We start from the raw sequence: 23,637 nt of genomic DNA on the forward strand, positions 1-23,637 counted from the left end.
TAAATAGGTCATGTTTTGAATAACACCCATGTCCATGTTTATCATTCCATCGAATTAAACACAAATAAAACAAACATATTTATTTCAGGTTATATACAGAACTTCTTAAGTTGAATTTAATACCTTTTACTACCTTTTTTAATGCCTTCAAAAAAATGTAATACCAGCACGACTTAGAGCTGCAACTGTAGTGGCGTAAATTAAATCTTTCTAAATGCAATAACATATTGCAGATAACATATACATTTAAGTAAAGCAGAGGGATTAATCTAGATGTCACAATGGGCCTTTGTTTATAGTTTTTAATCAATGTTATGCATGTCATTAATATCAATAGCCGCTCTTCTAAGAACAGTTCAGTACGGTTACGGTTGTTTCTCCACTGAGCCTGGATCAGTGCGGCACAATTACACACCGTTCTCAGCACGTTTAGACAATCGTGCTGAATCAATGATGACAATAATACTAACAAAGAATTACATTTGTCATTATCATGCTGCCTTGAATGTGGGTTATCTGCTATATAAAGTCCTACTGTTACTTCATGAAGAATAAATGTATAGTTTACATCAAACAAAAATATGTTTTTTTATATGCGAGTTAATTTAATGAATAATATTTCTACTACAAAACAAACAAAAGATTATAATAAATAATTCAATTCAAGGCTGAAAGCTGCAAACAGTCATCAGTAATTAAATAGAAAAAGAATATACATCTCAAAAAAAAGTCTCACTTCTGCCACTCTTTGCAAGTATTGATTTTGGTTTGTGTCATTGTAAATGCTCACACTAGTTATGAGCTGATTTACATTTTTCTGTGTTTGTGGAATAAAGCAGGCGAGTCAGCCGACCCAATAAATGAGCAGGCAGAGCAGGATTCTCGCGATGACCAACAGCGCAATGCGGTTCTTTGTTATGAGCTGCAGTTTCAGTGTAAACTTAGAAGGCCTGCTTCTTTGGCGATGATGTGTACAGTATTAGATTTTACATTTAGCGGACATTTGTGCTGAACACGCAGTGAATGCAACGCATCGAGATTCGGCCACCTTCTCCGAAAACACTCGATCTCGGTTGGTGGATCAACATTCACCACATGATAGTGGTCATCTGGGCCATTATTTGTAACTTTAGGTGGGATTTGCAAACCTGTGTACTTTTCATTCTTCAGGCGTTTGCAATTCCTGCAGTCACAAAAGCTCCCTGTCATCTGACAGCGGAAAGCCTTAAGTGATTGACAGCTAATATGAACCATTTTAATGGCCGGGAAAAGCGATTCAGCACATCTTTAGAAAAAATCTAAGCAGGTCGCACTACAACCATTATATGCAGTCGCACACATGCTCCCAAATATATTATGAGGTTGCATAGCTTAATTTTTGGGCGCATATGCAACCAGAATAGTCACAATTTCGAGCCCTGGTGTGTTGACGTTGCGGCTTTGTTGCCAAGTTACCATACCACCTCACGATATCGCTCCGGTCCTACTCTCAACATTTAAATAAATCCACGCAAATTTTAGAATAAAGGCCTGTACTCAACACAAACTGAAAATGTATCTAAAAATCTAAAAATTTATCTTGAGCTCGAAAATGTAATACCTCGTCAGATGACATTAACTACTTTTTAATACTTTTTAATGCCCTTAATTTTGACTAATTTCATTTACTACCTTTCACAACCCCCGCGGACACCCTGTATATTCTGGGTATTTGACAAATCAGTAAATATATGCACTAAAAACAAATTTAAAAAGTCCATAGGCTTCCTTTACCCGTAGGCAAAACTAAAATAGGCTGTTAGTAACAAATATAAATAAAAGATAAAAAACTTTTTGTGAAAGCAAGAGATAATCGTGTGAGAGTGCTGTTATAAAAGGAGTCTCAGGTGACCAACAATTGTGCATTACTGCAACACCATTTATTCCAGAACATCTGAGCCACTTTCAGTTCTAAAGTTTTCATTTTTGGTTTTATTTTATTTTTTTAAGTCTATTTAAAGCTGCAGTAGGTGATCATCTTCAGAATCATGTGTTGTGCTGGTCGAAAGTCTCTTCACAGTCCAAAAGTAAAGATTAAAGAAAATGATCTAAATGTGTTTATATGTATTTTTATATTCTGGGTAAGGCATAAAACTAAAACATGTTCATCCAATTAAATATTGTCGGGCTGACAATTCTCATAATTCTTATAAGTAGTTCAAACTGTCAGCAAATGTAGATTTGAACCACTGGGCATCTCTTCATGCAGATTCACCATTTGCATGTGGATGCGTGCATGTGCGCCGAGCGTTTATGTGCAGACGAGCAGTCACAGTTGCGAATCAAATGCTGAATAAAAACCTGTTAAACTCCTGAATCAATATTGGAGTGAGTTTTGCATGCTGGAAGAAGAATAATACCATGACTGAAGTATTTCTGTTAGGCTGGTCATGTTCTGTGTTAAACTCTTTTAGTCACACAGAGCTGATGTAGATTGTGTTGTTATAAATGGGTTATTTGCACAGAAGTGTTGTTCAGCCACTGAAATCTCCCCGTGAAAGATTGATGCGACTATTTTCAGTTTCATAAGGTCCTTTTACTGCGTTGATAAAGTAGATTTATATTTAGTTTAACAACAAAACATCAGTAAATAGAGCTATACGGCCTAGCCTACTTTACTGAGCTGAAGATGCTTTTGTATTTATATTGGGTCATTTCTGAACAATGACAGCCTGTGATGCGCTCTTTATATTGTTCACCACTACTCTGAATATTCATGTGAAATAGCATGCAAGTATGGTTTAGTAATAAGTGTAATTCCTGCACACCACCGGCCAAACACTAGCTACATTTATAAATGGTGAATGACATGATCTAGTGGGTTGTCCACTGCCATCTTTACGATGAGCATTCGTGTTTTAGGAGGCGTGGCTTTGGATGGCAGGGGAGGGACTGTGTTTCAAAGATATTATGCCAACCGGTTAGTATTGGCAGATCACCTACTGCACCTATAACTTGTTTGTTAATTAAATCCTGTTTTGTTATTTAGCCTATTATTTTTAAGTAACAGTGAAGTTGCATATTAACTTGATATGCAAAGAATGGGAAATAAATTCTTTTTGACATGCTGATTTTGGTAAAAATTGTGAATATAGGTAATACTCGCCTTGCAATTTTAAAATCATTGTATTTTTTTTCCTTTGAGCAGGCAATTTTCAATTTAAATGATTGCTGCTGCAGTCTGAAAGTCTCGGTTAGGCAATGCTGACGGACACAGCTAAAGCTGGACAAATTACAGTTAATTGATTATTAATTCTGATAAGAATAACATCAACAACAAGATAATATTAATAATAAGTCTTTTATTTAAAAATGAATTTAACACATGTAATAGGTCTACATAAATGTGAAACGAACCAAACATCATCTTTAAAATAGTCAGGCCTCAGCTCTCTGTGATATCTCTCCCTATCATCGATACACAACACTAGTGTCAATCGGCACAACCCTATCTTGTAGTAAACATAACACCAAACTGCAATATGGTCATTTAAATGTCGTTCACGCATCGACGTTCAGGGGTTCGAATCGAGATCGCCATCTTTTTACGATTAACTATGCAGTCCAACTATCACTTGCCAGTAATTAACCAATCTTTTATAGTAAAATCTGTATGTGTACTATTGGTCATACTGTATGAATTAACTCCAGAATATCTGGCATGTGAAAATACATAATTGAGCTATCCTTTCATCTTTAAATAAATTGCTTTAAGACACAATTGTATGATGTTATATAGTTAGAACAAGATTACATTTTAAATAAACCTGCCAAAGGGTCTGTCTTACCTTGTTCTGGTTACTCTGCCCTGTTCACTTAGCAGCAAATATCACTAGATAGTCTACCTGGTGCCTGAATGAAAGGGTTACCGTCTTATTCCCTGATCTTCTTGCTTTGTCTGACTGTTGTGGCTCAGTTTGTTTGTGAGGATCACTCATCTTCACGTTGTCCAAAGCAGGTGAGGAGACAGAACATTATGGGACTGGATGTCAGAAAAAAAACAGAGAATATCGAAATCAGAAATATTTGTCAAGACAGAACAAGTATATTCTTCTTTTTCTATATTCAGGGTTTCTGCAGATATCATAATGTCAAATTTAAGACTTATTAAGACCTTTTTAAGACCATTAAGTATTAAATTTAGGACCTATATCGCAATATCAAAAACACGCATACACATAAAGAGATCAGAAGAAGAAGAAACCGACAGTAAAATCTGACAAATAAACAGAGAAGTAAAAAGCTTCTGGAACTAGGTCATATCATTAATATCATTCAGGATAATCGTTTTTAATTATTTTATAATTAATTATAAAGATTTTTATAACCATTCAAGATTTTTTAAATACATTTTTTATCTAAATGATGCATCACATGCTTTTCTTCATATCTCAGACAGTTCTACCCATTAAAGTTAAATATTAATGGCAACAGATCTTGGGTTGCTCTACAATTATATTTTTTATTAAGGCAGAAATAAAAACAGAAAACAAGTACACTCACTAAAAATATTGAGGTTTTTTATTTTTTATTTTGCCCACTCAACAATTCACACATGACTTTCTGGCTAGTTTAGTTATTACCAATAAAGCCTAGAAATTGGGCATCAATATACTGTAAACTGATACATATATATATATATATTCCTTTCCAGTTGAAGTCAGAATTATTAGCCCCCCTGTTTATTTTTCCCCAATTCCCGTTTAATGGAGAGCAGATTTTTTTTTCAACACATTTCAAACATAATAGTTTTAATAACTCATCTCTAATAACAGATTTATTTTCTGTTTGCCATGATGACAGTAAATAATATTTGACTAGATATTTTTGAAGACACTTCTATACACCTTAAAGTGACATTTAAAAGCCTAATTAGGTTAATTAGGTGAACTTGGCAGGTTAGGGTAATTAGGCAAAATTTTGTTACTTAATTTTAGTTTGTAACTTGTAAATTGTTTTAAATTCGAAATTGTAATATAGGTCTATACATTAGTGTAAAACCTATGAATGATGGAAAAACATTCTGTAATATTAAAACCAACTGGGTCTACACTTTTGCATGGACTCTTTTTTAAACAAACTTATCCCTCAGGTTTTTCCAAACTTTTACAAAAACTGTCCTCCTTTCCCACTGCTGTTGCAATTTCTAGCCAAAAAGTATTGGTCATCTGGTTCTACTTCTCCCTATGATCACGCATGGACTGATCATAAAGAAGATGTGTGTATAGGGCTGGATGATATGACAAATATCACGATATACTTCTTAATTTCGGTCGATATGATATAATTCCGATATCGATATGGACAATATTAAAAAGACATAAAAAAACTGCCAAGAACGCACACAATAGATGTCTGTACCTACAAATATCTGCAAACTGAATTTGCAAAGTCTATAATACCTCCAGGCTCTTATAACTTTTCTTTTAATAAAAAGGTTTAAAAAAATTTTACTTGTTAACTTTTTCAAATGTTCACTCTCTTTTTTGTATTTAGCCTTTACAAACAGACATATATATATATATATATATATATACACACACACACACACACAGGGCTTTACATTAACACCCGGCAACACGCCAAATTCAGGTAGATTTCAGCTTTGTCGTGTTAGACAGTCACTCCCACAAGCCACTTTGCCTGGTTGAAAATAATTTTTTTTCAATTTTGTAGTTTTCCTAAAAGCAGGGTTCGACAATATAAGGATGACCCAATATGCGTGCAAATGTGATCTTAGAATCGAGAAGTAAAATAATTGTGATCACGTGAGCAGAAGAAAGCAAGTGAATACCAAATGAGAGATCATTAGCCACGACAGATTACTGTAAATATTTTTGATACATGACAATAGTTATTTTTTTAAAAGTCAATTGCTTTTCTTTCTTTTTTAAGAAATGTTTTATTAAATAAAAAGTATAGTATACAGCTATATTTTGCTTGTTTTGACACATTAAACATTTGTGTCTAAGAAATAATTATTGTTTTGTATGGTTATAGAGATAAATTTGGTAAACCGTTAATTTTGAGCTCTAAAAAAAGTCATGCTAGTCGTGCAAACACTATGAAACCATGACTCCTTTGCTCATGCTCATTGAGCAACCTCATACTCGACACACAAAAAGTGAAATGATTGAGAACACGTGGACATAACACAAAATTTAAATCAAGTAATTTTAGCATGTCAACGTCAAACTTATGCATATAAAATATATTTTTCCAACAACAAAATTGTGGATAGTGAAAATGCAGAGTGGCTAGTAAAGTTGGAAATCTACTAGCCACAGTGGCTGGTGATCAAAAAAGTTAATGTCAAGCCCTGTGCAAATAGATATATATATATATATATATATATATATATAGCTTGTTCATTCACATCTGTATTCAGGGCACACTTCAGGGCAAACTTTCTGCGACGTAGCTAACCAACTGCTGTGCTAAGCGCTGGCAGCGTGTCTGTGATGTCACATGCGTGATGACGTACATCATGCTCTTTCTGATGGCTGAGCACTGACCGTCACTCAGTGACAAATGATGCAATCTAGGGATGTAACGGTATTGTAAATACCGTCATACCGCAATATAAATTTTTTCTGATATTAGCGTAGTCGCATGACTCGATAAAACTATAGGTCTTCTGAGAAAATTTGCTCAGGCGAATGAAGCGAACGGGAGGTAGCGGAAACTACAATTCCCATCAGCCCTGGGGTTGCCATCATTCTTTGCGGTCTGTTGTCGCTACAGATCCAGTAATGCGGAAATGAAGTGTGCTGCTAGAAGCGAGGATGAAAAAGACCTGGAAATGATCGAACATAAAGCGGGTGTTGTCGCCGCGCGCGTACTGAATAGCGGTGTTGTCGCGCGCGTACTGAATAGCTGTGTTGTCGCGCGTGTTCTGATCAGCTGTGTTGTCGCGCGCGTACTGTAAAGCGGGGAGGGGGGGTTGAGCGCGCATACTCAAGAGCGGTGTTGTCGCGCGCCTACTGAAGAGCGGCACGGAGGGTGTGTCGCGTCGCGGGGGCACTTTTGATCATTTTGGAAGGGCACTTTCTATCCAAGACTAAAAAGGGCATGTGCACTGCACAGGTTGAGCCCTATGTGTGCACGTGCCTGCAAGTTGGGGAATACGACTAATAGTATGGGGACTGCAGAACACAGCACACTGTTCAGATTGATGCAGACATTGACTTGTACCGCAAAGAGATCTCTATCTCACTCATGGCTTGTCCTCTCAAGTGGGGGAAAGACAATGCACAACGTTACCCCACTGCTGTCAACCTGGGCCAAGTCATATCTCTCTCCCAGAAACCTCAGTCCTAAATGAGAGGGGTTTTTTCTGTTGCAGGGGACATTGTAAATACCCAGAGATACCAGCTTTTACCAGATTATAGTTATAAGATAATTTTCCTTAAAACCCATCTCTATCTAAGTGAGTGAGTGAGTGATTAAATGTTGAATGTGATGAGTTTTCAACAATACTAAATTGAAACTTTAGTTTTTTACATGGTTTAATATTTTTTTGTTATTAAAATTGAAGTTCCTGTTTCAAATGTTACAGATAGATGGCTAATTTGTATGTCATTGACACTTTTGGCACTTTTTGGAGTATTTTCATAAGTTTTGTTTTTCCTGTAAATGATTCAATAAATACCGTACCGTGACATTCATACCGAGGTATTACCGTACCGTGAAATTCTGATACCGTTACATCCCTAATGCAATCTATAAGATCTTAAAAATATAATTATTTTATATATATATATATATATATGCAAATTTATATCGAAATACCGGAAATGAGTTTAAAACTCATATCACGTTACTGAAAACAATTCTATAGCGATATATATTGATATCGAATCATTGTCCAGCCCTAATGGGTGTATCAATGGGCATGCATCAAGTTTATATATGCGCAAGTTTCATACATGTTTTGAACATAGTATAGGTTTATATGCGAGTAATTTATATGCTCGTGTTGATAAGCAAAGTTTTATTTAGATCCTACACGGCGCCTCATAGCCATCTGTGTCGGGAAGGTGGATGGTGAGGCGACAGGTTGACTTAAACTTAAATGATGCCTCATCTTCTGTCATTGCTTCTGACTCTCAGTATGTTCTATCGGGTGGAACAGATTTGATGTGTTTCCGCTGTTAGTCGGCAGACTCGGCACCACTCTACCGCACATTTTGCACCGAAACTAAACGTTTATCGAAACTTAAAAAGCTGAATCACTTCCACACCACTGCATTCGTCTTTCCTCTCTCATCAACTAATTTGTCTGCATTCTTAGTTGTGGAAGCTTGTTCATTCACATCAGTATTCAGGGCACACATTTTGTAGCATTTTGTAGCATTCTGCGACGGAGCAGCTTAACTAACTTCTGAGCGCTGGCAGTGGCAGCGTGTCTGTGATGTACGTCATCACGCAAGTGACATCACGCTCATTCTGAGCACGAAAAGTCATTCAGTGACAAATGATACAAGGTATAAGATCTTATCTATAATAAAACAGATGTATGCAAATGTATATCGAAATACCGGAAATGGGTTTAAAAATCATCACTGTTATTGAAAAAAATCTATCGCGATATATATTGATATCGAATTATTGTCCAGCCCTATATGTGTACAGTCATACCTGTTTCAGACAAAATCTCTTCAAAGTGTTTCATATTCAATTCAAATCAAATTTGAACCGCATGAACTGAAAAAACATTTTGTGAGCTCTGCCAGCCAAAATCATGTCGCGGCTGGCAGACCTCCATAAACACAGTGATGACATCACATTTACCGCGCGCACTGAGTTCAATAACAGAAAGCTGATTGGCAATTGTCGGTATAGGGCATGTCGGTCTTATTTGTAGTTGTAATAACGCAAATTACAATTGGACTAGTGAAATAAAGAACTACAACACCCTGAAAACCTAGCAACAACAACAGAAAAAGAATTTAAATGAGTTTTAGATGTAGCGTTACATGGACATCGCAAAAATAAGACCTGTGCAAAAATATTTTAGACTTAGAACAGTGAATTTAGGACTTTTGAAGGCCTTAAATTTCGATTTTTTAATTTTAGAATTTTTAAGACCCCGCGGAAACCCTGTATATTCCTTCTGACCAGACTTTCTACTTATACATGTCAGTCAGTATTGCTATTTTGACTGTCAATATTACAGAATAAAGCATCCGTATAATTATGGTTGAATTTTATGTTTCATAATATAGACAATTGGTAAGTGAACCTACTGATTTCTGTAGACTCATACTACTGACCCCTACTCACCATAACCAGAATCTCCATAATTGTAGGTTATATCTTCTCCTGGAAGTATGTTGCACACAGCAAAGATATGATTTTCATTTTGCAGTTAGGAGCTTTGTGGTCATCATTTACAAGTCTCCCTTAAGACCCATCTTCTTTCGATGCATCCATGCTGTAAAACATAAAACAATCTAAGCATAAAATACAAACAATTTTTAAAGTTTATACATTTAAGATGTACTATTTTTTTTTCTGTGACCATCTTCAAAGAGGTGTTAACAATAGTATCGAGAATTAATTCTATTTTAAAACTTGCTAATTATTTCACTAAAACTACAGATTTGATTAGAAGTGTTAATTTACATTTCACTTCTCAATTCCTGTAAAATATTTTTTATGTCTGTGAGGAACATTTTTTATGAAATTGCAATCAAATATGGGAACTGATTGTAATCAGAATGATCAGAATCAGAAATACTTAAATTTTGAGACGCATAATATATTATTGGCCATATCAATATCAGCCGATAAATGCTATTTTTTTAATGTTATGGTCATCAGTCTGATATCAAAATATGGCCGATATATTTAAGCTGATAGATTACAGAATTGCCTGCCTTGCACATGCGTGGGTCGAACTTGTTCAGAGTTGTGCAGTGCTTGGACATTATTGTTGGGTGATACACAATTTTCATATCATCCACCTTTGAGATCACCGATCATGATACTATAGCATAGGCCAGGGGTCACCAATCTTATTTCTAGAGGTCCAGTGCCCTGCAGGGTTTAGCTCCAACTTGCCTTAACACACCTGCCTGGGTGTTTCAAGTATACCTAGTAAGACCTTGTTTATCTTGTTCAGGTGTGTTTGATTTGGGTTAGAGCTAAAATCAGCAGGACACCGGCCCTCCAAGAACAAGTTTGGTGATCCCTGGCATAGGGGCACGGCAGTGTTATGTTTGCTTATTTGCTCATTTATTTAACCACATCTAAACATATTTAATAACCTTTCGGCTAATCATACTCACCACCCAAACTTGTAATCAAGAACAAAATCCCCTCTGAATAAAGCTTCAGTGGTGAAAACTCATCCTCCTAAACAAAAGATGTTCATTAGCTGCAGTTTCTTGAAAATTAATTATCATTGGTACATAATTGCATTTTTAGAGTTTGCATTAAATTCTACAGACTTTTGTGTTTTTATTTGAACTAAATGTTCTACTTGTCCTGTATGCTTCTCAAGCTTTATGAGAAGTGTCATTCATGTCTTTTCAGGTGCACTCAGAGGGCAATCGCCTGTTATGTCATGTCATTCAGCTTTTAATTGTTAGCATGATGTAGGTCTTTGAAATAATATTTATACAATATAGTCATAATGACATGTATAGATGATTAAACCAGTGTGTTTAAACTAGTTTTAAATTTGTTTGTTTTTGTAGTTTGGGCCAAAACAAATGTTTGTTGCAATTTTAATAGTTTAAGTTCATTTGATTGACTATTTAAAAATCTGTGGATATTATCAATGCATTTATTGGATAAAATAAAATTGCTACCTTTTACTGTAAAAAGTCCCCATCCCCAGAAGTGATTACAGTTACACAGTCATATATATAAATGTGTAAAAGGTAAAGCACTATGAATATATATTTAAAAGAAAATATGTCAAATAAATGACCAGATCTCTGTGTGGAGCACTGGCTGTTGTCAGACTCCTTGTGCAAACAAAAATTTCTCTGAATAATTACAATATATAGCTAAATGTATTTGAAAACATAGACATACTATTGAAAATTAATACTTTAATTCATTAGAGTTGTACTTCTGTGGGTATTTTGGTTAAAGTAACCTAAAAGTAATACAAAAGTAGTGTAATGCATTTCTGAGATATTAATATTGTCATTTAACCAATTACAAAAAAAGAAATGGCAGTAACTTTTAATATATATATACTGTAATGCATTACATTTTGGAAGTAACTTGCCCAACCGTGTTCGCTATTGTTTGTTAGCACAAAGATTAGATATTAACGGGGATTTGGAACAAAATTGTTTATGCACAATGGGCTCTCTGCACAGCTAGAGTTTTAAAGCCAACGATAAACTTCCGGTGATAGCTTAATGTGGGTATTTTCAATTTCACAAGGTTGTTTGTACATCATCAATGTTGTAATGTAATTACAATACATTCAGTTAAACAGACTAAAGCATTCATTTAGTTGTTCAAGCGTAAAATTAGATGAACGATGGTATAACCACTAGCGCCGTCAGTATAGCAAAAGGCTAGCGCAGATATTCCATTGAAAATACTGGGTAAAGTCTAAATCGAATACGTGGCCGGCTGGTATGTGCTATGCACATCCATATAGCAGCATTTTTATGACACTGTATAATAGGCGACGCGGTGGCACAGTAGGTAGTGCTGTCGCCTCACAACAAGAAGGTCGCTAGTTCAAGCCTGGGTCAGTTGGTGTTTCTGTGTGGAGTTTGCATGTTCTCCCTGTATTCGCGTGGGTTTCCTCAGGGTGCTCCGGTTTCCCCCACAGTCCAAAGACATGTGGTACAGGTGAACTGGGTAAGATAAAAATTGTCTGAAGTGTATGAGTGTGAATGAATTTGTATGGGTTTCTTAGTGATGGGTTGCAGCTGGAAGGGCATCCGCTGTGTAAAACATATGCTGGAATAGTTGGCGGTTCATTCTGCTGTAGCGACCCCAGATTAATAAAAGGACTAAGCTGAAAAGAAAATGAATGAATGAATGTATAACAATAATGAATATTTTTACAGTACTGTGACGGTTGGGTTTAAGGTTGGGGTGGAGGTAGGCTTTAAAAAATAAAATGTATTGGGTATTTTAATAGATAGCAGCATAAATAATACTCAATACAACTACTGTTTTACGTTACTGTGACAGTTGGATTTAGGGTTGGGGTGGGGATAGACGTTAATAAAATACAACAAATGTGAAATTTAAGAAATAATATAAATAGTTTTCGTTAACTTTCGGCTGCAACCATATCTGATCTAGCAACAACCAAAATACAGGGTAAAAAAACTGTCATATTTTAAAGACATGGCGGGGGGATATGGACTTTAATGCAGTGCTTCTTGTCCGATCTGAAACCCACTGCATCTCATATATAACAGGTAGTGAAGATTACTGATTTTTTTAAAAAAACAGATCTTAAACGTGACAATTTTGAAATGGAAAGATGTCATTGGAAGCCATTGGAGTGCCTGGCTGAAAATTAAAAGTCTGGTAATCTGTAAAATATTTTACAACATTACAGATACATTAAAAACTAATTTAAGTGTGTGTATGGTTTGCATTGGTTACTTTAACAATTATAATAGCAAAAATAATTAATGTAGTGCTTTGTTGTATATACACATGTTCAGAGTTAATAAATGTTTCAACCCAATTTAATTGCAAAAGTATGATAAAGTACAACAGGTAACACTTTAAAATAAAATTAATGGATTAAAGTCAACGGTGAGAAAAAAGCCAGATTCATTACAGTTACTGTGCTAATATAGGATAAAATAATACAACTGAATATTATTAGTTATTATCCCCATTTAGTAAAACGACTAACTTTAGTAAAACGATTGTAATCAGATTACTATAATTTTAACACATACATCAGCATTAAGAAATTATCATCACCTAAGATTAACATTAAACTTTACCAATACTTTTAATTAACTAATGTTTACTATTGAAGCCTTCTTGCACAGAGTTAATGTACAGTACAACTGACCTATAAATATTTTAAATTTTAGTAACAGTTTCAGTTAATATTTCAACCTGTAGTAGGCCATATGAACTTGAAAATATTATTGAAAAACAATTAAGTCTCTTAGAATGTTGCACTGTTAACAATACCACTGCAACACAACATGGATTTTACTAAAAAGAACTGTAAAAGTTTACATAATAAATAATTATTCAATGTATTTTGAGTTCCCATAATGTCAATATTGTACATGTTCATTATCATTCTATATTGAACCACTGCATAGAGAGATATAGACAGAGAGATAGAGTGTTTGTGAGTATACCTTACCTTTGTAATTGTTGATGAATTGCACTTGCAGGTTTGTCACTTTTACAACAAATGTAATGTTCTGCATCCTCTTGAGGTATTTTACGCTTTCTGTTTTTTCTTAATCCCAGCATGAAGACAAAGGGCATGTTTCCTATAAAGACTTTACGAAAAAATAAATATAATAAATTATATTATGCTAATAAATAACATAAAATTAATAGCATAATACATTATATATATTGTCTATTGTTCTGCTGAACCCAAATGATTTCACATAGATGTAGTAATGTACTTCTATCTAAAAATTTTAATCAGAAATTAAATCATAATGTAATTAAAAACAGAATAGGTAGGATGTAAATCACATCCAAGATTAATTTTCCTATATTCGTTAAACAAAGCTATAAATACATTGTTATTTAGACTGAAAACAGGGCTAGACCCACATGAACTATTTTCATGTTTTTGTAACTTTACACACCTCAAAATTATATATACTTTGATATAATAAAGACGTTATTTATATATATATATATATATATATATATATATATATATATATATATATATATATATATATATATATATATATGTTCTGTGCGTTTGGGCAAGCTAATTAACATCATTAAAAGGCTTATTTACTTAAAGAAATTTAAAATAATCACCATATTAAACAAAAAATAAAGATTTTATTTTTGGGGCAACCACACAAGCACACGCAAGCACTATTTTGATCAACAGAAATGTGTGTTAAACAGTATACAGCTAACATTGCTATTAAATACATTTCAACAAATATAATCGACAAAGGAATATAAGCACTAAACATACATCTTACAAAGGCAATGTTTTGTCGTGTAAGCAGTAATTATGCATTTAAATACATAAATTGATTTACCTGCTCTCCCAGGAGAGATGAGATGAGTTCGCGGGAAAAGGCGTCTCCAATTGATTGCGTCATTAGCACGTGTTTGCAAATGCCGCGCGTTCATGAGTTGAATGAGGCGCTGTGAGGGATGTGTGCTTAACACACACACACATACACATGAACAGAGGGGTGGGGGAGGGGTGAAGGAGGGAAACTGCAGCAGGTTCAACTTGGAGTTTGCAAAATGTATGCATCCACGTGTTGAAGTGTTCACATATTTGTTTTATGTTGAACATGCTCTTTTCATTTGACTTTTTTTTTTTTAGAAAACCTGATTTTCTTTGATTATGGTGCACTTTAATTTAATCTCCAAATAAGTAAATAAATAAATATATATATATATATATATATATATATATATATATATATATATATATATATATATAAAAAATAATTATAAAACAAAAAAATATATATATTTTTAAAGTAAAAAAAAAGTGAGGGGAAACCTGATAGGTGTTGTAGACTAGAATTACGTTAACAAACTAATTTTATATTATTGTCGTCGTCATAGTCATAGTCTCTACCCCAGGGCAGCTCTCATGAAGTGTCTGTGAGTTGACAGTGGGGGATGGGTGCTCAAGACACACACACACACACACATACACGCGAACAGAGGGGTGGGGGAGGGGAATTGCAGCAGGTAACACGCTTCAACTTGGAGTTTGCTAAATGTATGCATCCACGTGTTGAAGTTTTCACATATTTGTTTCACATTAAACATGCTCTTTTCATTTGACTTTTTTTTTAGAAAATCCGATTTCTTTGATGGTGCACTTTAATCTCCAAACAAATAAATAAATTATATATATATATAATTTATTAATTAATAAAAACAATTGATATAAAAACAGAGATTCTTAGCGTTTTAACACAATCTTAAGGCATGTTTTCAACATGCTTCCTGATCCATCAAACTTGTTTTTAATACTATATATATATATTTATTTATTTTTTTAAGTAAAATAAAAGTGAGGGGAAACCTGATAGGTGTTGTAAACTTGAATTACATTTACAAACTAATTTAATATTATTGTTATAGTCGTAGTCTACCCCAGGGCAGCTCTCTTGAGGCTTCTGTGAGTTGACAGTGGGGGATGGGTGCTTAAAACACAAACACACACACACACATACACACGAACAGAGGGGTGGGGGAGGGGAGCTGCAGCAGGTAACACACTTCAACTTGGAGTTTGCTAAATGTATGCATCCACGTGTTGAAGTTTTCACATATTTGTTTCACATTAAACATGCTCTTTTCATTTGACTTTTTTTTTAGAAAACCCGATTTCTTTGATAACAATGCACTTAAATTTAATCTCCAAACAAATTAATACATTTCTTTATTTATTATATATTTATTTATTAATAATAAACAACTGATATAAAAACAGGGATTCCTGATCTATCAAGCATGTAGTTTGTATTTCTTTTTTTTTACTATATATATTCATTCATTCATTCATTCATGGGGTCGCCACAGCGGAATGAACTGCCAACTTATATAGTAAAAAAATGAAATACAAACTACATGCTTGATAGATCACATACACATTTTTATTATAGGTTTTTAAAGTAAATAAAAGTGAGGGGACAGCAGACCCTCAATTTAACCTCTAAACACATCTGATCGAACTAATTTGAGCTTCCAGAACTGGTTTGACACAGTATCACCAGTGATAAAATCAATCTCTAGTAACTCACTCACTCACTCACTCATTCACTCATTCACTCACTCACTCACTCAGTATCCTTCAGCATAGTTACTGATTTATCAGGGGTCGCCACAGCGGAATGAACTGCTAACTACTCTGGCATGTTTCCTACAGCAGGCCCATCTGCTACACCACTGCATAATCCCTACCCCTAAACCTCACTCACTCACTCACTCACTCACTCACTCACTCACTCACTGTCCTTCAGCATAGTTACTAATTTATCAGGGGTCGCCACAGCAGAATGAACCGTTAACTACTATGACATATTTTTCCTACAGCGGGCCCATCCGCTACGCCACTGCCTAATCCCTACCCCTAAACCTACCTCACACACTCACTCACTCACTGTCCTTCAGCATAGTTACTAATTTATCAGGGGTCGCCACAGCGAAATGAACCGCTAACTATTCTGGCACATGTTTCATACAGTTGGCCCTTCCGCTACGCCACTGCCTAATCCCTACCCCTAAACCTCACTCACTCACTGTCCTTCAGCATAGCTACTGATTTATCAGGGGTCGCCACAGCGGAATGAACCACTAACTACTCTGACATGTTTTATACACGGGCCCATTTGCTACGCCACTGCCTAATCCCTACCCCTAAACCTCACTCACTCACTCACTCACTCACTATCCTTCAGATAAGTTACTGATTTATCAGGGGTCACCACAGCAGAATGAACCGCTAACTACTCTGGCATATGTTTCACACAGCGGGCCCACCCGCTACGTCACTGCCTAATCCCTACCCCTAAACCTCACTCACTCACTTCAGCATAGTTACTGATTTATCAGGGGTCGCCACAGCGGAATGAACCACTAACTACTCTGACATGTTTTATACAGCTGGCCCATTTGCTACGCCACTGCTTAATCCCTACCCCTAAACCTCACTCACTCACTCACTCACTCACTCACTCACTCATTCACTCACTCACTATCCTTCAGCATAGTTACTTATTCATCAGGGGTCGCCACAGCGGAATGAACCGCTAACTACTCTGGCATGTTTCATACAGCGGGCCCATTTGCTACGCCACTGCATAATCCCTACCCCTAAACCTCACTCACTCACTTACTGACTCACTCACTCACTCACTATCCTTCAGCATAGTTACTGATTTATCAGGGGTCGCCACAGTGGAATGAACTGCTAACTACTCTGACATATGTTTCCTTCAGCAGGCCCATCCGCTACGCCACTGCATAATCCCTACCCCTAAACCTCACTCACTCACTCACTATCCTTCAGCATAGTTACTGATTTATCAGGGGTCGCCACAGCGGAATGAACCGCTAACTACTCTAGCATGTTTCATACAGCGGGCCCATCCGCTACGCCACTGCCTAATCCCTACCCCTAAACCTCACTCACTCACTCATTCACTCACTCACTATCCTTCAGCATAGTTACTAATTTATCAGGGGTCGCCACAGCAGAATGAACCTGTAACTACTCTGACATATGTTTCATACAGTGGGCCCATCATTTTCACCCACACTAATACACTACTGCTAATGTAGTTGATCAGTACCACTGTGGAGGAAACCTACGCCGACACGGGGAGAACATGCAAACTCCACACAGAAATGCCAACTGGCCCAGATGACACTCGAACCAGCGACCTTCTTGCTGTTAGACAACTTCTTGTCGGCATAAACCTAGCCATAACTGTAAATTATTCTCAATATCAGAGAGGATGATTAGTCGTACAACAATGATGTAGAAGCATGTAACCCTCAATGTAAATCAACCTTAACATAAAATGTGAACTTATTCATCAATCTGATTGACTAATAGAAATGTTGTTCCAGGTTCAACAGGTCAAGGGTGTCAAACTCAGTTCCTGGAGGGCCACAGCCCTGCACAGTTTAGTTCCCAGCCTGCTTCAACAAACCTTTAGGTTTCAAACCATAGACATTATAATAGAAAGCTAAACGCCTCATGGTCCGCTTCAGTCCGTTCTTCCGATAAGTCAACGAGGTTAATCCGGTTATGACTGCTCTATAAACAGAGGCAACTGAACAGAGGAGCTGCTGTTTTGCCTGATATAAAATATAAGAACAGTATATTTTCTTAACTGATTATAATTTTATGGTGTCAAAAAAAAAAAAAAACTTCCTGGCAGGTCTGTTGGAGCTAAACTCAGCAGGATTATGGCCCTCCATAACCAAGTTTGGACACCCCTGGTTTAAAGTGATCTATTGTCTGGGTTGGTGTTGTATATCCAATTTAAACTAGCTTGTAATAAGCTGCCAGTACATTTCCTGTTATTTTACAGACGTATTTCTCTAGATATTATTTCTTATACACTATATCATTCAAATACTGAAATGTCAATAAAAGTCACTTTGTTAAACTGTAGAGTTGAATTTTCAACATCAAAAAAGTGGACAGAGCAGAGATCAACATCCCATAATTAATTTTGTTATGAGTTTATTTTTTTGTAATGCATATAGTGTATAAATGGCTCTAAATAGCTGTCCCACAGTAAAAACTCTTCATGGAAAAACGGTATAGTTGTTGTACCAAACAATGAATTAGTTATAATAAAGTTCTACTTTTCAAGTTCATAAAAGTGATATCAAGGCTTGTTAATGGGGCATCTAGCTATCTATTATAATGTCTGTTTCAAACAAGCCTGGAGGACTCAATTAGTTTGATCAGGGATGTTTCATTAAAGTAAAGCTGAACTGTGAGCTGTAGCCTTCCAGGAAGAGTTTCACACATGTGAGATGTTGATCCAAGAACATGTTCCACTAGGTGAAATCACAATATCTGTGTATTCAGCACTCTCATTATGCAAAAAGCACAAGTTTAATAGAAACAGTGAATGCAAAGCAAGGCAACTGAAACTTCTGTCAATGAGAGACTGACTGTCTTCATACAGAGCTCAGTCTGAGGCCTACCCTCTGACCAGGCTGATCAGGCTCTTTCATCCTCCTCATCCTCCTTCTCCTCCTTCTTTTCCTTCCCTCTTTTTAGGTTGTCGCTATTGTTCATATCTAAATTTGTAACACCTGTGTCTATTCTGGCTCATATTTTGCACATGCAGCTGTGAAAAAAATAATACAGAACTGGCACACATTCATACAGCTATCGTATCTTTCCAAGTGTTTTATTTGTTTTTAACTGTCACTCTTTTTGTGTGGTGTTTTGTAACAAGAGCATCACAGTGCAAATCTGTTATAGTGGGCACACATCTGTTTAGACTTTTGTGTAAAGAGTGTCTGAAACTGCCTGAACTTAAGTTATTACAGAAAGACCATGGCTTTATTCCATTAAGAATTTGGCTGAAAAATATTAAATGCATGTAGTATTAATACATTATTATTATCAGTGTTGGGTAAACGATTTAAAAAAAGTAATGAATTACTACAACATTAAAGTTGTATTTACAGCTCTTCCAGAATACTTATCAATATTTCTTGAAACTAGTAACTGAACACACAAACAAATATCCACAAATACACTACAGCAATGGACTTGTAGTTTTGTAGAATTGGTGTTAATAAGGTAAGAGTGAAGAGTTTCAGTGAGTCTGTGTCAGTTTTCACGTTTAGTGTCTGAGCATTTAAAAAAGGCTGTAAATTGCTTTTCTACCATATCTAAAATGTAATTAAATTACTCAAGAAGAAATGTAATCACTTTACTCAATACTATCAGAATCTCTATAAATCTCAGTGCATAGGAAATATAAATCAAACATTTTTTATTCTTTAAGTATAATTTAAACCTGGCCTTTTAGCTTTCCTAACTTAAACAAATACTTTATTATCAACATGTTATTTAGATAACAAACAGAACTCTGGAAAAAGTTAAACATATAAAAAGTTTCCAAGTGATTTAACTATATATTATACACAGAACTGGCAAATGTCTTAATTCATTGTTTACATTTGAATGAAATAAACAGGCTTGAAGTATTTCTTATTTTATTTTATTTACATTTTTTAAGTTTTAGAAAAAAAAATATATTCACTTTGTGATTTCGTTACAGTAAGTTAACTAATTATTTTGGACTATACTCCCATCACTGATTATATTTATCTTTATCTAAAATGTAATTAAATTACTCAATAAGAAATTTATTCACTCATACTATTTATAATATATGTAAATCTCAGTGCAAAGGAAATATAAATAATACACTTTTCATTCTTTAGAAAAATGATTTAAACCTGGCATTTTAGCTTTCTTAACTTAAACAAATACTTATTAACATGTTATTTAGATAAACAGAACTCTGGAAAAAAAGTTAAACATGTATACAAAAAGTTTCCAAGTGATGATACCATTTATTATACACGGATATACATCAAATTATATATTATATTCCGCCTAATTTCCTCCCGGTCGCACTCGGAGCTCCTCTCCTCCTTTCGTTCCCGGGCAGCTGAGCTCTTTGTAGCCGGAGGGAGCGTAGCTGCGGGCGGGGGAGGTGCGCGGTGCGGTCGCTGACAGTGTAGAACAGACAGACAGTTCAAAGAACACACAAACCAGGAAAACATTTGATTCTGTTGCGTGTCGCTCTCGCGGGCCGTTTCGCGCTATTATGCCACAGTATTCCTCGGATCTGCTAAGTTACTGTACAGCCTAAACTAAGTTACATACTGTACTTCCGTGTTATCCGTTCCCTCGGGGATACAGCGCGATCTGCGCAGAAACAGTACGATTCAAACCTAGAATAAAGTACCGTGCTTAAGGACACCAAATATAAGGCTTTCTTGACGCAGTTTGGTCATTTTCATTTAAATACTAATTAAAGTGCAATTTTATTCATACTGTCTCTTTTATTCTGTGAAGTAACCATAGTAACTTGCTGCCGCCATCTTTATTTTTACGCACTTCGCCTCTGATTCGTCAGATCAATAGGGGGCGTGACATCCTCCTTGTATCTTTCTGATTGGCCAGATCCCAAAAGTGTGTATCATTGCGTCATTGCAGTTCTCCTAGAGGGCGCTGTGTTATACACACTTTTGGGGTGGGGGGATACACACTTGGATACACAAATCATGTAAAAGTGCATTTTGAGGACAAGTGAGATTTTAAGCCAGGACACCATTTTGAAGCATGCTGAATACTGCTATATGGTCAGACAAATGAGGACCAAGAAAAAGTCCTCATTTGTCAAGGTGGTCCTCATTTTACTGGTGTGTACTCTGGCGAAAGTCCTCATTTTGGACATAAGCAAGTACACACACACACACACACACACACACACAACCTTACTAATTCTATCTCAGCTACATTAAATGAACACCATGCAATGCAAACTAACTAAATGGATTTTTCATCCAAAAATGAACATTTGCTCACTATTTACTCCCTCTTAAGAGCTTCCAAACCTTTCTAAGTGTTTTCTGTGTTTTCTAAAGAGAGCTTAAAATATGTAACCACTGAGTAGGAAAAACAAATACTATGGAAGTCAGTGGTTACAGGTTTCCAGTTTTCATCCAAATATCTTCTTTTGTGTTTAAAAAAGAAGCTCATAAAGCTCAAGTAAAGGCTGAGTAAATGATGACAGATTCTTCATTTTTGGGTGAACCATTCCTTTAACAGCTTCAAGTACAGAACCTGAAACCCTTGATATCTTCTGCCTGGCACTCTCAGAGGTGCGAAACGACTTTCGAACACATCGCTGAACACACTGGTGTGTGTTGAGCAGGTGTTAGCTTATATGACCTATTTTATGTAACTGTCTTCCCAGTAAATTCAACTTCAGATCTGCAAACAGTATTAAATATCTACTCAGAAACCAGCTGAACACAAGCTTGCAGAATGCAGAAGGCATTATTAGTCCAAAAGGCAAGCTAGAGGCTAAATTAATTACAACTCATTGAGCTTTTAACTGGGTCATTCCCATTATCAACAACCTCTTGTACCCTAAAAGGCATTTTGATTAAAGGTAGGCCTATGTTGGATTTGCACTGGTCATACTTAAACAAGCAGCTGTAACCTGATAATTGGCATTTTCCATCGTTTAAAACAGTGCATAGAAATACGTCTGAACTAACCTTCCCCATATAGAATGTTTAATGCAATGTAGTACCTGACATATTAGGATGTGAATTAGCTAGAGACACGCATAGGATATAGCGCTGCTTTCATGACCCGTGTCGCTGTCCAGGGTGCTGAAGAGACCTGTAGAATAGCAGCAGACACGCACTAACTGGTTTCCCTGGCCTTCTGTAAATATCTTTTCTAGCCGAGTGTTCCTCCATCTTTGTAATTTGGGTCAGTTAATCTGAACCGTAGGGCCCATCGAGAAAATACTGGGAGTCCGTTTATTCCAGTGCCCATTTTCCAGTGGCGGGCGGACAGCACGCCTCAATCAGGTCAGTTGTACACAGGCTATGTGTTTCAAGATTAGGGTGCTTGATATGTAACCTAGATAACCGTGCGAGATGATAAGGTCTGCTTTCATTGAATTGGCAGATTCAGCTCTGTTTATTAATTCTACTTCCTTCTCAAACGGTGATACAGGGTATCCTGCTTCTTTTCTGCATTCACTGGAAATAGTGTGTGTGTGTGTGTATGCGTGTGTGTGTGTGTGTTCCTCGGTTTTACGGAGGGGACGGTGAAAGAGACTACCATACGAGAGATGAATACCAATAGTTTGTCCCTCCTCCTCCTCCTCCTCCTCCGTAGCTCCTACTGAACGGTGCAGTGGCGGGATGGCGCGCGGATAATAAACTATGCGGGGGCATTTCATTAGGAAAACACTCGCGAGGCTCACTGTTTACCGCATACCCGAGTTAAAAAAAACATGAAAAATGTACCCTTGTCATCACCCTTCCCTGAAATCGACCAATGCCAGTGTTTTGTAAACGTACAACATAACGTTTTGGACACGCGCAAGTATGCGCGCGCTAGAAAAGCTTTAAGTAAACCGAGCCAACAGATGGTAAAATCACCATGACAACTTGGACTCAATGCGGGTCTCTCTTCCTGGGTTCACCCACACGGACGGTCGCGACACTGTTTTCTGACTGGCGCTCCTGCGAGCACTCCCGTTACCGTTCCAACAGGTGACGAACTGCAGCTTTAATTCACACGCGCTCAGCGTCACGCGCCGCCCGTGATTAATATATCAGCGGGTATTGAGCAGGCACGCGGAGAACGACTCGACCCCCGAGTGTCCCTCGCGCAGACAGGCCTGGAGAACAGCTAAATAACGGTGCTGGCAGAGGTGTTTCCAAACAGATGCGAATAAGTTGATCTAGTGACACAGAGGAGAATTACAAAGCTGACTGTTTAGGGCCATCTAATGACTATGATCAACGAGAATCCACAGCCCAGATGCCGCAAATCACGGCTCTGAGGTTATCCGAATGATAATTCTCCCCCCTCTCTATCAACTCGTCTCCCCCTCTCCCCTTTTTCCTCGCTCTAGGCTCACCGTCTTGCGATTGCGAGCTTTCATGCTGCAGATGCGAGAATGAAAATGCCGTTAAAATTAAATCAAGGGTAAAAAATGAAAATATTTCCTTTTTAAATGCCTCAATTTGATAAAAGCCATTTCCCGAACACAAGCAATGCGGCGCATTCATTAGTCCAGCGTTCATTGTTCAATCAAATCGCGTTCCACATACACTCGTACACAATCCAATTTACGCTTTTTTTCATAAGTACCCTCA

At 36.5% G+C, this 23,637-nt stretch overlaps 1 protein-coding gene across 2 annotated transcripts in view; it reads right to left on the reverse strand.

Annotated features, from left to right (window-relative positions):
* Window positions 1–23,637, reverse strand: part of nlgn3b (neuroligin 3b) — a 67,333-nt gene that overhangs the window by 43,356 nt on the left and 340 nt on the right. The window contains exons 1-5 of one of the 2 annotated variants that reach the window (XM_087252568.1): window positions 14,247–14,298; window positions 13,367–13,508; window positions 10,332–10,398; window positions 9,325–9,475; window positions 3,909–4,021 (exon numbers count right to left, since the gene is read on the reverse strand). The exons of the other annotated variant lie outside the window; for it this stretch is intronic. The gene's annotated coding sequence lies outside the window, so the exon portion shown is untranslated. Of the gene's footprint in view, window positions 1–3,908; window positions 4,022–9,324; window positions 9,476–10,331; window positions 10,399–13,366; window positions 13,509–14,246; window positions 14,299–23,637 lie in introns of those variants that run through there. 2 annotated transcript variants of the gene reach the window in all.

The sequence above is a fragment of the Danio rerio genome, chromosome 5 (genome assembly GCF_052040795.2).
Source record: "Danio rerio strain M-AB ecotype USA chromosome 5, GRCz13ab, whole genome shotgun sequence".
In the NCBI taxonomy this organism is placed as follows: Eukaryota; Metazoa; Chordata; class Actinopteri; order Cypriniformes; family Danionidae; genus Danio; species Danio rerio.